This window comes from Schistocerca americana, chromosome 3 (assembly GCF_021461395.2).
Source record: "Schistocerca americana isolate TAMUIC-IGC-003095 chromosome 3, iqSchAmer2.1, whole genome shotgun sequence".
NCBI classification, from domain to species: domain Eukaryota; kingdom Metazoa; phylum Arthropoda; class Insecta; order Orthoptera; family Acrididae; genus Schistocerca; species Schistocerca americana.
In genome coordinates, this window is record NC_060121.1 from 505885281 (window position 1) to 505892023 (window position 6743).

Genomic DNA, 6743 nt, shown 5'->3' on the forward strand with positions numbered 1-6743 from the left:
ATAGTGTCTGCCGCCAAGTACGAGGGCCTGGTGAGAAATTTCGCCTGAAGCTATGCAGCCAACATTACATAACTGTCGCGCTGTTTCGTCTTCACGGCAATTCTCAGCCGCAATCTGCAGGGGCAATGAAGATGCTCCTGCATCGTTTTCAAATGGAAATGTTAGATTACCCACAATACAGTCCGCAATTGTCTCCCCCTGAGTTTCATCTCTGGTCACATGAACCGCTGTCTTTGAAGACAACATTTTGACACAGACAACGAGGTGCAGGCCAGCGTGGAGAATTGGCGGAAAGCACTGGCAGCTGCCTTCTATGATGAGGCTATTGGAAAGTTGGTACAACGCTATGACAAAAGTCTAAGTCAGAACGGCGACTACGTAGAGAAGTAGCTGAAAGGTGTAGCTAATTGTTACAAGTAAAACATTTCTGATGTTCACTGTGGTTTCAATTTGGCAATCAATCGGACCTTACTTTTGGAATAACCCTCGTAGAATTTAGCAAGTTAACATAATTTGCATACTTTCACTCTCGGATGTCATAGAGAATAATATTTTGGTGTAACTCAAAACTTAGGCAAAAAGTATTCACTGCTCAAAAAAAGTGGTTAGAATAATGTGTAGGGCACATAGTCGCACGTCTTGTAGGCACCTCTTTAAAAGATTAGGATTCTTGCAGCAGCCTCACAGTACATTTACTCAGTAATGAAATTTGTTCTCAACAACATGAACCAGTTTAAAGACAACAGTGACATTCATAATACCAGAAGAAATAAAGACTTACACTATCCTTTGGCACAGATAGTGGTAAAACATGCCTAACTGAAACCCTCAGCTGCCGACAATGTTATTGATATACTTCGATGTGGACAGTTGAAGATGTGTGCCCCGACCGAGACTCGAACCCGGGGTGTCCTGCTTACATGACAGACGCTCTATCCATCAGAGCCACTGAGGACACAGACGAATAGCGCGACTGCAGGGACTTATCTCTTGCACGCTTCCCGTGAGACTCACATTCCCAACTGTCCACAATTCTACATATGTACTGTCCCTTATAGACATTTGCCCAATTACTCATTACTCGCGCACGCTTTGGCGATTGCCGTAAGAGTTTGGGCAAGCCGTGCGCATTCGCACAGACGAAGGTCAATGGCTGGGTAGCCTTTAACTATATATGTGAAGACAGTAACTGTTCTCGAAAGACCAGATACTGTTGATGACCGTGCAGTTTTTCCCTAGAATAAATGATGACTAACTGAAACCCTCAGCTGCCGACAGGTGCTGTTGATATACCTCGATGTGGACATCTGAAAATGTGTGCCCCGACCGGGACTCGAACCCGGGATCTCCTGCTTACACGGCAGACGCTCTATCCACCTGAGCCACCGAGGACACAGACGAATAGCGCGACTGCAGGGACTTATCCCTTGCACGCTTCCCGTGAGACTCACATTCCCAACTGTCCACAGTTTTACATATGTAATGTTCCTTATAGACATTTTCCCATCCACTCATTACTCGCGCACGCTTTGGCGATTCTCGTAAGAGTTTCGGCAACCTGTGCGCATTCGCACAGACGAAGCTGTCCACATCGAGGTATATTAACAACACCTGTCGGCAGCTGAGGTTTTCAGTTAGTCATCATTTATTCCAGGAAAAAGCTGAACGGTCATCAACAGTATCTGTTCTTTCGAGAACAGTTACTGTCTTCACATATATAGTAAAATATGCTGATGTAAAACTCTTCGATAAAGTACTAGATGAAATAAAATGTCTGACAGACAACAGTAACAGTTTTAAAAATGAAATCATACCTCCTTGACAACTCCTGCTATAACACAGATGAATTTTTAAACAGGAATAAATAAATCTATAGGTATAATATACGTTTTTGTGCCATTTAGGGGCAAAGGGTAGACAAAAAAATTTAAGCTTAAAAAAAAAGTTCATTCATGTGTGCATTTCTCACGCACTTGAGGCGTTCCACATCATAACGGTTACCGTGAGATTGATCAAGGGAACACGCAACTAACTAACTAAGTCTATAACAATGGCTGCGAGAAAGAGAGAGCAACAATGACAAGCGACAGCAGCGATGGAAAGGAATAAGTGTGATAGTGACAATAAGAGAGAGCAAGAAGAAGTAAGTGATAGTGAGAGGAGACAGTAGTAGTTGGACAGAACGAGTGACACTGTGACTCTGAGGCAGGACACAGTGACAATGACAATGAGTTGGACTCCATGAGCGAGTGAGTATGAACAAGCAGGAGTGGATGGGGATGCGCAACTTCCAACGACGGACTAGTGGGTGTGAGTGAGTCACAGTTAGAGGAGATAGTGAAAGTGAGAGATCAACTGCACGTTAAAAAGAACGTGAATACGTTCGAATGCTAAAATTTTGGGAAAATTTTTGAAGATTCTGAGGCAGATAGAATGAAGACCTAGTACTCCACCTTCCAGTCAGTCTTTTAAACAGGAGCGTATTCCTCTGTTTTGTGCTCCGATAGCAATAACTTTCTGCTGGTTATATATGATTGAATCAAATGGAAGATAACATCAGAGTTTGGCGTAGATGTTGTCTAGAGATTCGCTGAGAAGCGAATCAAGTCCATTCCATGTCTTGCCTGCTTTATATATACACCAGAGTACAAAAATTTGAGGATGAAGGTAACTTCCACATGCTCACTCATGGCCAAGTAACATAGCTCGATGGAACTTGGTCTATACATAGAAAATACCATTACACTATAATACAGTACAGTACAGTACAGTACAGAAGATAACTGAAACAAATACGCAATTAGACGAATAGCAAATAATGGTTCAAATGGCTCTCAGCACTATTCGACTTAACTTCTGAGGTCATCAGTCCCCTAGAACTTAGAACTACTTAAACCTAACTAACTTAAGGACATCACACACATCCATGCCCGAGGCAGGATTCGAACCTGCGACCGTAGCAGTCACACGGTTCTGCACTGAAGCGCCTAAAACCGCTCGGCCATCCCGGCCAGCAGACGAATGGCAATGACACTTTTATTGAAAGACAACATTTAAACTGAGGTCACCGCGTTTCTTGATGGTCCACAAGACATTAAAAATGCGGCAAAAGGTTCTTAATAGGGTGTGTGGTCACCACTGACACCAATGCATGCTCTGCAACGTTCTGTTATGTTGTCCACAACTTTGGTAAGCAGTTCTCGGGCAGGGCCTTCCATTCCTCCACCAACGCGGTTGACCACTGCTCCCTGATCGTTGGTGCATGTGCACGAGCTGCAGTATATCCCTCCAATGTATTCCACACGTGCTCATTGCGACTTAAGGCGGGGGAACGGGCAGGCCAGTCCACTGACCGAAGATCCAGTCGCTCCAGGCGCTGCTCCACCTGCGCAGCTCGATACGGTCGCGCATTGTCACCCATAAGAATTAAGTCATGACAGAACGCGCCCTTGAACGCGTGACAGTACGGCCAGCAATATAACTCCTCCCTACACCATAACACTTGGACCACCAGAACGATCATGTTCGACACTGCTGAACGTACCTTCATATGGTGAGAGTTAGCAACACGTAATGCACCCAGGAACATTGAACAGTACGAAAACCGCAACAGAAGTGAATTAAAACGTATGAGAGGTGGTGCTACAGAACAGTGTTGAAAATTATGTAGACAAAAGAAGGAGCATGGAGGTTCTCCTCAGAATCGGTGAAGAAACGAACATAAGGTAAACACTAACAAGAAGGTCGGACAGGGTGACAAGACACGTGTTACGACACCAGGGAATAACTTCCACGACACTAGAGGGAGCTGTACAGAGTAGAAACTGTAGAGGAAGACAAAGATTGGAATACAGCAAATAAATAATGGAGAACGTAGGATGCAAGTTCAAAAAAAATGGTTCAAATGGCTCTGAGCACTATGGGACTTAACATCTGAGGTCATCAGTCCCCTAGAACTACTTAAATCTAACTAACCTAAGGACATCACACAACACCCAGTCATCACGAGGCAGAGAAAATACCTGACCCCGCCACGAATCGAACCCGGGAATCCGGGCGTGGGAAGCGAGAACGCAGGAGAAGGCAGGATTCGAACCGGTGACCATAGGTGTCGCGTGGTTCCAGACTGAAGCGCCTAGAACCGCTCGGCCACTCCGCCCGGCAGAGTGCAAGTGCTGCTCTGAGATGAGGAAGTCGTCACGGGAGATAAATTCGTGGCGGCCGCAGCAAACAAGAAAAGTGTGGCTGCAAGGTAGCATAGTGTCGCTAAATCAATCTGTATTTGCAAGAAATTTTATTCTTGTGGATACCATACGATAAATAGTTTGCAAATTACATCTCATTTTGGAATTAATTTTCAAAAAAATGCTAAAAAAGATGGTGTTGCAACCAGGTCGCAAAGATAATGCCGGCCGGCCGAAGTGGCCGTGCGGTTAAAGGCGCTGCAGATTGGAACCGCAAGACCGGTACGGTCGCAGGTTCGAATCCTGCCTCGGGCATGGATGTTGGTGATGTCTTTAGGTTAGTTAGGTTTAACTAGTTCTAAGTTCTAGGGGACTAATGACCTCAGCAGTTGAGTTCCATAGTGCTCAGAGCCATTTGAACCATTTGAAAGATAATGCCCTCATAGTCTTGAAATCCTTTTGTGTCTAGGAGAGAGCTGCGTTTGTTTCCTTGAATAAGTGTAAGAAAAGTGCTGAAATGTAGAACTTTAGAGTTTTGGGAGCTCAAAAATCTGTACATCCGACGTCACTGTATAATTAATTCAATAGCTAAACCTAAAGTAGCTGAGAGCCATAGAACAACCATTCAGCAAGAGCGAGACTCGACGCTCAACTCTCCTTCTTATTACACATTTCAGCATCAGGTCAAACAAATTCTATCATTAGCGGTTTACAGTTATTACCAAGTCATCGTCAGATGATATGTTTAAAAGAAAATGGGGAATACTAAAGTACTAAGAAACTGAAATATAAATCTACCTATATATATCTGAACACGTCGTATGCCGAAGTTAGCTTGATTTGTAACTTAGTTTCCTACTATTTTACTATCCCTCTTTATTTTCAAGAGAGCATGTAGCGATCTCTCGATAGTAAGTCGCATCCGCCAACTGGACTGTTTGTGTGACGTGAATCGGAAGTAAACAATTAAAAAATTTTACGAAACGGCCACTGAGTTTACTAAAGGCAATATGCCTATTCCGTGTAACTCGATTCTTTAACTGCAACAATACTCCAGTGATCTGATGAAAAATTTGTACTCACAATCTATCTGCAATAATCTTGGTATACTTGCAGGTGATATTCGACATGAGGAGATGTGTTTTATAAAGGTTTTACATTACTGGGTCATGAGGTAACCTAACTGAACCAAAAAATTTTACCGGATATCAATGTACGTTAGTGAAGGGAGGATATAAGATGAACATCAACAAAAACAAAACGAGGATAATGGAATGGAGACGAATAAAATCGTTTGATGCTCACAGAATTAGATTGGAAATGAGACCCAAAGTAGTAAACGAGTTTTGCTACTTGGGAGTAAAATAACTGATGATGGTCGAAGTAGAGAGGATATAAAATGTAGACTGGCAATGGCAAGGAAAGTGTTTCTGAAGATGAGAAATATGTTAACATCGAGTATAGATTTAAGTGTCAGGAAGTCGTTTCTGAAAGTATTTGTATGGAGTGTAGCCATGTATGGAAATGAAACATGGACGATAAATAGTTTAGACAAGAAGAGAACAAAAGCTTTCAAAATGTGATGCTACAGAAGAATGCTGAAGATTAGATGGGTAGATCACATAACTAATGAGGAGGTATTGAATAGAATTGGGACAAGAGAAATTTGTGGTGCAACTTGACTAGAAGATGGGATCGATTGGTAGGACACGTTCTGAGGCATCAAGGGATCACCAATTTAGTCTTGGAGGGCAGCGTGGAGGGTAAAAATCGTAGAGGGAGACCAAGAGATGAACACACTAAGCAGATTCAGAAGGATGTAGATTGCAGTAGGTACTGGCAGATGAAGAATTTTGCACAGGATAGAGTAGCACGGAGAGCTGCATCAAACCAGTCTCTGGACTGAACAGATGAAGCTAGCCTATTTATGCGAAATTAGTCAATAACTTTCACAAATTCCTCATATGGTATTTTTTCTGTTGATGGTTCTTTGCTTGCTTTATAACAATGTTTGTATCATCTCCCAACAGGACTAATTCTTCCTCTTGAGTCAAATAAAATGGCAGCTTATTAACACAAATACAGTGATCGAAAACTGTGAGGCTCCCATTATAACTTACCCCATGCAGACATTACTCGAACAGCCAAGGGTATTTTTCGCACTCTGTTTCTTAAATAAGAAATAAATCAAGCGGGTGCTGAAGAATGTACCCACTAAAAGCTTAAAGAATTTTGTGATTAATATAGAAAAATGCCTTTCTTGAAGTCTTATACATCTTGCTCACCAGGTGGAAGAGTTTTGTCCTGGCTGTCGCTCCCAAGGAATCAGTAGTTCTAACAGAATGTTGTCTACTCCCGGGGCATTGTTTCGACTTAGGTCTTTCAATGGTCTGTCAAATTCTTCACGCAGTATCTTAACTCCTATCTTATCTTCATCTACATCCTCTTTAATTTCCATAGTATTGCTCTCAAGTACATCTCCCTTGTACAGACTCTCTATATATTCCTTCCACCTTTCAGTTTCCCCTTCTTTGCTTAGGACTGGTTGTACATCTGTGC

The 6743-nt window shown here is 42.7% G+C and overlaps 1 non-coding gene across 1 annotated transcript; it reads right to left on the minus strand.

Annotated features, from left to right (window-relative positions):
* Window positions 1-1318: 1318 nt before the first annotated feature.
* On the minus strand, window positions 1319-1392 carry Trnat-ugu. Its single transcript has one exon. It is a non-coding gene; the product is annotated as a tRNA-Thr (tRNA).
* Window positions 1393-6743: the final 5351 nt, after the last annotated feature.